At 46.3% G+C, this 10,077-nt stretch overlaps 1 long non-coding RNA gene across 1 annotated transcript; it reads left to right on the top strand.

The window, feature by feature from the left end:
• The first annotated feature begins 852 nt into the window (after positions 1 to 852).
• Positions 853 to 4,801, top strand: LOC141984697 (uncharacterized). Its single transcript, XR_012638785.1, has 3 exons — positions 853 to 1,058; positions 4,078 to 4,185; positions 4,315 to 4,801. It is a non-coding gene; the product is annotated as an uncharacterized LOC141984697 (long non-coding RNA).
• The last annotated feature ends 5,276 nt before the right edge of the window (positions 4,802 to 10,077 follow it).

Below are 10,077 nucleotides of genomic sequence, written 5' to 3'. Positions count from 1 at the left end.
CCAGGGCGCTTCTTCAAAGTGTTTCCCCTCTTCTTTCTTGGCACGCTGCACGTTTGACTTTCCTTTGATCGGGCTGATAATCTAGCGCCTTCTCGCTGCGCGCCCCGCTGTCCTTTGCCAAGCCCTAGCGGGCATGTGCTTGTATTGTGTGTAAAGGGCAGATTGCGACAACCGTCGCTAGCGCCACGCTTTGTACTCAGCCGAGGGGTTCTTTTTTTCGTCTCTGCAAATGGCCTCAATCACTGGCAGTATCGTAAAACCACCAGTGCAGGAAAAGGACCCACTTGAAATAGACAGTTAGTTGCTGGAGACTTTCTAACCTAATTCAATCTGCGCCCTGGACCGGGCAGCGATCCCCCTCCGGCCGCCCAGAATCAGTGTCCCCGCCACCTAACGCGGTTCGATTAAGGTTTTTGGTGTCGTCTTCCCCCCCCCCCCTTCCCAGTGTTCCCCAGTTTGAAAAATCGTCCTCGCCTCCGCCAGGGAAACCTGATCCGGCTGCAGCTTGGCTCCCAAGCGGAGGAGACAGAGATCCGTCTGGCCTTGGCACGCCGGCCCCTGCCCCCTTCCCCGCCCAGGGCACTGCTGCTGCGGCGCTCGCCCTCCTCATGCCTTAGGAATGTTGCGAAGTATGCGCAAGTTTCCAGCAGTAGATCCCCTTGCTGGAGGAGAGAGGCTCGCATATATCATCCGGTGGCAGCTGTCCACCTTCCCTGCAGTTTCGTAACCGCTTACGAGAGTAAATTGCGAGTTGGGAACAGCCCTCTCTTAAGGAGCAGATTGGGGAGAGGCTCTTCCCACTCGGAGAAGGCAAGTCCTCCCAGGCGCACCCCTCACGTTGGGAGCTACAGCAACCCAGGCGTCTCGGTCATTGCCGCTGCTTCTGCTCCTCCTCCTCCTTTGCTCCTGCTACTTGCTGTTCCCTCCACAAGGTGCCCCGGAGCTCATCTCTCTCCTCCTCCCTTCCTCCTCTCTCCAGGTCCTACCGCTGGGGCTGCAGGCGCCGCCGCAGGAGCTGCCCCACCACCGACCCCGCTACCAGGCAGCTGCCACTAAAGGTCTGTGTGCGCGCAGAGCAGAGGGAATCCCCTTCCCTCCTCTCTTCGGAGTCCTGTTGCCTTTCGGTGCCGTTCACACACACACGCTTCTGATTGATGCACTGTATATGCACTGACAGCTAATGGCACAGGACAGAAGGGGGACTAGAACGGGGTGTCGTGTGTGTGTGTGTGTGTGTGCACGCGCGTGTGTGTTTCACAACCTAGGAGTCAGGCTTAGAAATGAAATTGAAGTGACCGGCGTGGGCGAGGAGGCGATCGATGAACTGGGGAGCCTTCTCGCCTGTGGTGACGGCAGCTGCGAAATGCCTCTGCAAGAGGAAACACCTACCATTGTTAGCGAATGGTAGGCGATTCTGCAGGAGAGCTGCTGTTTCCTTGAGCCCTCAGGAAGAGTGGCAAACTGTTCGTGGCTTTCCCCACTGAATACGTGATGCTCGCTGTTTTGATGAGCTGTATGGAAAAGTGAAGATTTTGTAGCAAATCGCATTAAATGGTGTATTTTGGAGATGGCGCTCCGCGACTGACTGTGTCTACATTAGATAGATAGATGGTGAAAAACTGGAATGCGTTACCTAGGGAGGTGGTGGAATCTCCTTCCCTAGAAGTTTTTAAGGTCAGGCTTGACAAAGCCCTGGCTGGGATGATTTAGTCGGGGATCTGTCCTGCTCTGAGCAGGGGGTTGGACTAGATGACCTCCTGAGGTCCCTTCCAACCCTGATATTCTATGATTCTATGCCCAGGTTAAAACATGTTGGAAGTAGTTGGGTCTAATATGAAATTAGTTTATAATTTCAATGTGGGTTGCTCACGTGAGATCATATCTGTTTAACGTACTAAGAAGTCTATTCTGAATAGCTTTGATGACCGTATTAAAGACACGTTAGCGCTGCCTTCATTTGGCGGGATCTTCTCTCTCTCTCCCCCCTGGTGTGTGCAGCCCCTTGTAAGTAGCTTCTCCTTGTTTCCAATCTAGAACTGTCTGACAGCTATTTGTGTGGGAAAGTGACAAAAGTTGTTGATTGCATAGGCTTGGAATGACTTTTTGCTAGTCTTCGGAGTGGAGTTGGTATAACATCGAGATCAAACTGATACCGGTGCAAGGTCTGTGGTAGCTTTTGAAGTTACTGTCTGAGATCCAAGCTAAGAATTCGGTCCTGGTCCAAAGACAATCTGTTTTGATTTCAGTACAGTAAGTGAAAGGAGCATTCCTCCCCCCACGTAAAGGCGGGTCAAGACATTTACGTTTGAAAGCAGAAAGTTGAATGAAGTGTTGCTAGGCAATCAAATAAATGTTTCGACAAAAAAATTAAAAGTTTTATTTTTTGGAAAAATCGACCAGGAATGCCAGTCTGGCAGCGGCAGCAAAGCACATGTCTGGCTGAAATGGTTCATTTTTGCTCCTGCTCAAAAGATGGCACTCTAAGCCCAGACAAAACCTCACGCACAAAAGTCCTTTTAACGTTTTGTTTAAAAGGCTTTTAAGACCGTTACCAAATGCTCTTTAGCGGATGTGCTGCAAGAATTGCCCGTCCCTACGCAGAACAGTGGAATGCGTTTGAAGTTATCAATATACTTTCATCCTTATGTCAGTGCCGAGGATTCAAATTTTAGGCATAAGCCTATCTCCAAATATGGGCGATAGACTCTGAAACAGGCTTTCGTTCTCGACTTGCTCCCAGGCCCAAGTAATTTTTTGCGGTGTCAGGCAATTAAGAAAAGCAATTTAATATAAGGCAGCACGGTATACTTTTAAGTTCAGTGCCAGCAGATGGGCAGGGTAGTGTTGGTTCTTGTCAGCATTTTACACCAGTGAAATATGTCTTGTGTTTGCTTCTCTAGATAGCACAGAACTACTGAGCTCTTTCTGTGGGCTATTAGCCTAATGATGTATGCATTTTCCCTCCTTCTTTCGTTGTGCTCCTCCTGGCACCTTCTTGATAAAATATATTGCTTAATTGCTTGTGGATTTCTCTCTCAGGCGACCCTATGGTGGTCTCTGTAGCATTTATTCATAACAAACACACTCAACTCCCCATTTATATAAAGCTCAGAAATTTCCATGTGGTATGTATTCCCGCCTCCCATGGGAGAATAAGGGCCTAACATTTCAGACAAACTCCTATTCGCTCCTATGGGGGTTTTGCCTTAGTAATGACTGTTGGTTCTGACCCTAAACGTGTAGCCCTGAGCAAACACGGTTATAAACGTACAGCTGCTTGTAATTAGGAAGGACAAAAATCTTTCTAGTTCCCATATATGCTTCTAGACAATCTGCTGCGATGGCGTGGTTCATTCTCTTGTCTTCTTTTATCAAGCGCTGTAAAGCGATTTCCCCTGAGATTGTGTAAACGAATTATCAGATGTTAAAACATCAGGGTTTAGGCGGTCGTGTCGGGTTTCAGTTGTGTGTTACATACACTCTGTGTAATCTATTTCAGACCTTAAAGAAAGGAAGACTTGCAAATTTGTAGGCAGAACAAAAGAAAGTTTTATTACAATTTCCAAACTGCCTTGAGACCATTAAAATACTGTTAACTAAGTGCTTCAGCAATTATGAAAAAGGAGCCGAGTAAAATCCCCAGCTGAAAGAGACATTTTAGTGGATTCAAGGCAAAAATGACCTCTGAATTAGCCATCCTCACACTAGAGAATGAAGTCACGAAGCTCTGTCTAGGTTTTGTACATGTAGAAGCAGGAATCTTCTCGCCACTTCCGTGATCGGATTTAACTCGAATTTAATACCACAATTGAATTTTTGTCTGATTAACATGATCGAAGGGCCCAGTAACAAAAGGCACATTATTGTGAGGCTAGACTCTCCGGTTAGTAATGCAGATCTGTCAAGTTTGGATGGCTTCCAAGTCTAGAGGCTGTAACCTGGTCCCGTGGGTGGAGGCTGGGGATAAGGGGGTTAGGGAACATAGTGGTCTCTCTGCGGCTCTTCTTTTCATGTTTTCTGAATACACCCACCACATCCTCTAACCCGTGCTTATTCTCTTTCTTTTTATCATCACAGATCCATTCATGTTGTTGTGATCCCACAGGGCAGACATGAAGATCAGGCTGTCTTCAGCAATTGCTGCTCTGTGCGCAGCTCTCCTCCTGTCTTCGATAGAGGCTGAAGGTAAATCATTCCCTCCCAGGGCTCCTTGCAGTGATGGTGCAGAATTAAAACAAACAATCCCCTCCCCCAACTTTCTTCCTCTCCGTTCTCAGTGCAGTTACTTCACTTACTCTTCTCTCTCTCCTTCAGAGAAACGCCTCTTCTTCCTTGTCCCTCTGGTCCAGCTCCTTCTGTGTTTTGTTAATTTCACGTAGCAGATCCTCTCTCTCTCTCTCTCTCTCTCTCCGGTGTGCTGTCCACACTGACTGCTCTGCAGCCTTGGGAAAGCCAGGGCCAGGCTGGGAGTGCGGCGCTGTGCTCTCCCTGCCCCCCAGGCTGAGTGCACAGGGCTCAGGGAGAAGGCTCCTGTGCAAACACGAAAGCTCCGATTAAAGCTGAGGAGCCCCGGAGCGCTGGCACACGCCCTCCTGCCTGGTACTTAACTCTGCTTTGTGTGTGAAGTCAGAAGCCCTTGCCAATAAACTACTCCAACAGCGTGTGGCTCTCCGCGCCTGTGTCCTGCGATCGCGAGCGGCTCTTCCCCACCAGGGAGTCACGGGGGCAGCGGGGAAGGGAGTTCGCTGCCCGCGGCTTCTGGCAGCTCCCAAGGGAGGCTCAGGCTCCTTCGCTCGGAGCAGGGAGACCTCAGTGCGCCGCTCCCCCCGCCGGGCTCGGCTCCCAGCCAGCAGCCGGGCTGCTGAGCTCCCCCGAACGGCTGGGAGACTCAGCAGCTCCTTCCTCCCCTCGCCCGGGGCTGGCGGCTAGGCCGGGCTCGTGCAAGGCTGCGGGCCACCCGGAAGGCACTGCACAGGCGCTGGGGCGTGCTAGCCCGGGACAGTGCCCCAGGCCCCAAGGGATACAGCCCGCGCCGCGCCCTGGGAGTCCCTGAGCCTGCCGCGCGGGGCGCCTTACCCCGCCCCTGTGGTGGGCGCGGAGCCCTGTGCATGGAGCCCCTGCTCCCTTCGCAGGACCCCCGAGTCCGCCCCAAGAGGGGCAGCGGGGCTGCTGCGGGGCCCTACTCTCCCTGCAGGGCGTCCAGGGCCTTCAGCGAAGCTCCTGCTCGGCTCTCGGGGGGCTGTGGCGCCGTCTTTCCCACCAGGGGGGCTTGGGACCTGGGCCAGATCTCGCAGGAGAAGCCGGGTGGCTTCTCCTGCCTCCAGCTGAAGGAATGAAGAAAAGGAGGGGAGCCCCCATCGCTTAAAACCGCTTAAAACCGCTCTGCTGCGCAGGGGGGCATTTGCCTCTCTGCTGGGCAAGTAGGAGGGGGGCGGTGTTTATCTGCCTGGAGAGCTGGATGTGGTTTGTTAACTGTTCCAGGGAAAGCTACCGCTAGGGATACACCCAAAATAACTCCCCTGATCCGCCGTGCCTGGGTAAGACCTCTGAGGCCAGAGACCCTGTCTGGGTAATGGGCTGAACCAAAACTATCCTCCAAACTTTTTGAAACGTTCAGATCCCAGGTATGGTGGACTCTGTAGCATTTATTCATAACAAACACACACAACTCCCCATTTATATAAAGCTCAGAAATTTCCATGTGGTATGTATTCCCCCCTCCCATGGGAGAATAAGGGCCTAACATTTCAGACAAACTCTTATTCGCTCCTATGGGGGTTTTGCCTTAGTAATGGCTGTTGTTCACTGGTTCTGTAATGGGCTGAACCGCAACCCAAATCTAAACACACGTTGCAAAGTTTGTATCCAGATCTGAACTCCATGGGTCCAACTAATAATAATAATCCATAAAAAACAATCTCAGCGAAACCTTAATGCAATTTGCCCTCCAGAAGCAGCGGTGCTATTGGTAGGGCCCTACCAAATTCATGGGCCATTTTTGGTCAATTTCACGATCATAGGATTTTAAAAATTGTAAGTGTCATGATTTCGGATATTTAAATCTGAAATTTCATGTTGTTTTAAATGTAGGGGTCCTGACCTAACTCTGAAGGCAGCAGAACAGAAGTAAAGGTGGAATGGTATAGCGTTGCCACCCTTACTTCTGTGCTGCTGCTGGTGGGTGCTGCCTTCAGAGCTAGGCACCTGGCCAGCAGCCGCTGCTCTCTGGCCCCCCAGTTCTGAAGGCTGTGCAGAAGTAAGCGTGGCAATACTGCATCCCCACTACAAGAACATTGCAACCCCCCCGCCCCACTTGCATAACTGCCTGGAGAGCTGGATGTGGTTTGTTAACTCTTTTGGGTCAGGACCCCCAATTTGGGAAACGCTGGTCTCCCCTGTGAAATCTGTGTAGTATAAAGTAAAAGTACACAAAAGACCAGCTTTCACTGGGGAGATCAGATTTTACAGTCCGTGACACGTTTTTCACAGCTGTGAATTTGGTAGGCCCTAGCTATGGGTGATCGGACAGGCACAAAGCAGATCAGCTTGCTGAAAAGTATGACAATTTTATCAACATCTGGTTTCTCTGAAAACGAATGCGATCGTTGCCTCTGGCTTCCAGCCACACTGTTGTTGGCTGAGGAACCAACAAACGTCATTTAAAATCATGTCAGAGTTTGCATTTGGAGTGCAGGAGCACTGGGCGAGAGAAAGCAGAAAGAGTATAGAGCTGGTGTAGGGGGAGGACGAATATATATATTTAAAACTTAACTAGGACTCAACAAAAGGGCAAGATCCTACCACCTTTACTCATGTTGAATAGTGCCCTCCATGTTGAATACTGCATAGATAACTTCGGTGATTTCAGTGGTGTCACTTCTGGAGTAAGATACTATCTATTATGAGCCAGTGTGTCTGAGTTGGACCCTGACCAACTAAGTATAGGGATAACTATCGTGATTGACTAAGTATTGCTGCTGAAAGTTACCAAATTATATTTTTGTGGAGTACAGAAGTATTTAGTTATAGTGAAACTAGATGCATGTTCAATCCTTTCATCAAAGTTGATATAATTCTCATTTCAAGCCCTGTAAAACAATATTAAGCAAAAAAGGACTTGGGCCTGATCCTGTATAGTGCTGAGTGCAGACTGAATGGCTCAACACAGTTCATGAGGCACTCAGCATTTTGCAAACCCAACCTTTACTCTATTCACAGATTTTTATTAAATAAAATTTATCTAAATATCAGGGGCACACCTGTTGGTTTTTTGCATTTGCTTGTTCCATTAGCAGTGCCAATTCCTGAAATATTTATGCTCCTGTCCTTGCTCATACCAGAGAGGTTCTGTTTTCTTGGCTGTAGTAACTAGCTGGAAACATTCCTAATAGGAAGCAAATATGCTTCTGTGAGTTCTCTCTAGGGAAGGGCAAACTTTGTCGTAGCTTGGGAGTTCTTGAAATGCTAAAATATACATTAAAATAAAGAGGACAAATTTTTGTCACTGTGAGAAAAAATATATAAGGACTTCTGCAAAGTCAGAAGAATCAAAAATGTTGAGAATTGTGGGAGCAGGAAGTGGAGTGGGAGCTGGAGGTTCTGTAAATAGGAATGCAAAAACTTAGGCTCACATCAGGATATACTCTAGTGAGAAAAGGGGTTTGGGTGTTTTTTTTTTGTGTGTGGAGCATTTATAGTTGGCCTTATTCAGTGTTTTTCATCTGTACAGTCTCTGTTGTACTCCTATATTATTTTAATTTTGTGCCTCAATTTTGAATCATGTTTTGGAGGACATATTGGATCCTGTTTGTCTTGGTTTTACTGTCATTTCATCATGTAATCTGTCTGCTGAACTATAGCTATCATATGCACATTTCTTTATTTGGTTTGACTCCTCCGACATTCACATCATATTGACTCTCAGTCCTATTCTGGGTGGGACAGTTCCCAGTTTTTGGCTTCTACCCTGAGCAGGTGCCATAGAAGTTTTGCTTCAGTTCCTGTCCATATCCATTAGGCTAGTGCAGTTGTGCAATTGATACTTCTTTGGCTGGCAGAAGGTCCCTTTCTCTTCCTGTTCATTACTGCTCCTCCTATGGCTTCCATAGGTAGCAAAGTTTCCACCCATGCTGCAGTTTCAAGCTCTGTCTCTCTCAGGAGTATATGGCACCTGCTGAAGCAGAGGAAGAATGTCAAGTTGGCACTGAAGGGGGAAAGGTTGAGTCTCTGCTACTCTGCCCCCCGCCTCTGTTTTTGAGCCTTCCTTCCTCTCCAGTGAATAGCTCCAATGTTTGTCTGCTGCTACTGCTCATAGTATCCCAAGCCCTTGAACAGTGAAACAGACCTATTCTTATCCATTTCATGGATACCTTTAGGGGTTCTGAATAACAACAATACTCTGCTACAGTTTGGAAAGCGATGAGCATTAGCAAAGGCACTGGAATGGGCTGCAGACTTAGGAAGACAGCACTGCAGTGGTTTATATTTAGTTCACTTTGGAAACGTATCTTAATACCAGAAGGATTAGACACAACATATTTTAAAAAATAAACTTCTTAGAAATTGATGACACCTCAGTGGGAAAGCTATTCATTCACCCTCAGCAAGTGGGTGATTGGATTTTTCAAGCTCTGCATTTTATGGCTCTCTGTTTTACCTACAATAACATCCTATTTATCATCCATTTAGCAATCTTTTTTCTGACATATTGTATTTTCTACTCTCTGCTTTGATTTCTGGTTTATTATGCTAGACCTCATTCACTACCTAATGTTTTTTTTCCTACTTCTCTAGTCCAGCATTTGGGAAAGTCTATAGTACTTTTCATCAATGTCTTGTGACGACATCCTACTTTTTTTACCCCCTTCACGTTGTTTTTCTTCATCTGGGACCATGAAGAATAGGAGGAAATCAGTGTCTTTTAGAGAAAGATATGAATGTCTTACATTTTTAGCCATGGATGGGGAAAAATACTTTAAGGTATGAATAGCCTTGTAGTTACAGTCTCAGTATACTGCCTTGTTTCATAGCTTATATACTATGTTATATTTCTCATACAGGGGAGATGTTCAAAAGGGAATTAGTCACCCAACTGTCATTGATTTTCAGGATCACCTTTGTGCCTTTAAAATCCCTCCCACAGTATCTTAACGAATAATCCATTATATTATTGGCAATATTAAACATTTGAAGATTGTGACACTTCAGCTTTTCAGATGGTGGTAGTTTAGATTTAAATTCCAGAAAAGCCTGTATTTTCCTGGGAAAGTGGGAAGCATAATTGTGTTAAGCTATCCACTAGTTGGGGGGCCTGAGAGAAAAAGGAATGTCTGTAGGAAAACATCTCTCCAGGAAATACAATATGGAGAGTGAAACATAATATGCAGCCATTGCTGTTAAGGGACTAAGGAAGTTTTATATGTAATGGAGTATACTTTTAACAAAGGGAGAGGAATGAATAGTGATAAGCAAGGGCATCTGAAGCCTTTCAGCTCCATGTCACCTATTCAAATTTGGATCCGGTTGGTAGTGACTTACCTTTTGATGGCTGTTGTTGTCCTCTGAGAAGTGAATTGGTGATCTCACACAAATTTCTAGTAATATGTGACCATCTCACAAAACCACTGAGTACTAAAGTTGATAGTACAATTTAAATATTTAAAGTGACTGTAACTCCTAATTTTTCTCATTGATTGTAGCAAACTTTATATCTATATATCTGTACCTGTATCTATATAAATCAAATTCTGCCAAGTCTACAAACACACACACACACACAAACCCGTATGTGTGTGTATACATAGACTTGGCAGAATTTGATATAAAAATAATTTTGATGGATAATATTGATGTTTATTTTTAATACTTTTTCTGATTTTTATCATTTAAATTTTGAAAGTTTTGGGAGGTTGGGCAATAGAAGGGGTCAGACAATAATTATTTAATGACAGTAGATTGATAAAGCTTTATAACCATTAAAACACAAATTGTCAGCATCACATGTAAAAATATACAAAGTAAATATCCTTAAATCCGACTCTAAGAAGTCCTCAAATAGTATTTTTCTTACTTTGCCTA

Source organism: Natator depressus, chromosome 3 (genome assembly GCF_965152275.1).
Source record: "Natator depressus isolate rNatDep1 chromosome 3, rNatDep2.hap1, whole genome shotgun sequence".
NCBI classification, from domain to species: Eukaryota; Metazoa; Chordata; order Testudines; family Cheloniidae; genus Natator; species Natator depressus.
Note: the sequence above shows the minus strand (reverse complement) of the source record. Positions and strands in the feature narration are given on the sequence as shown.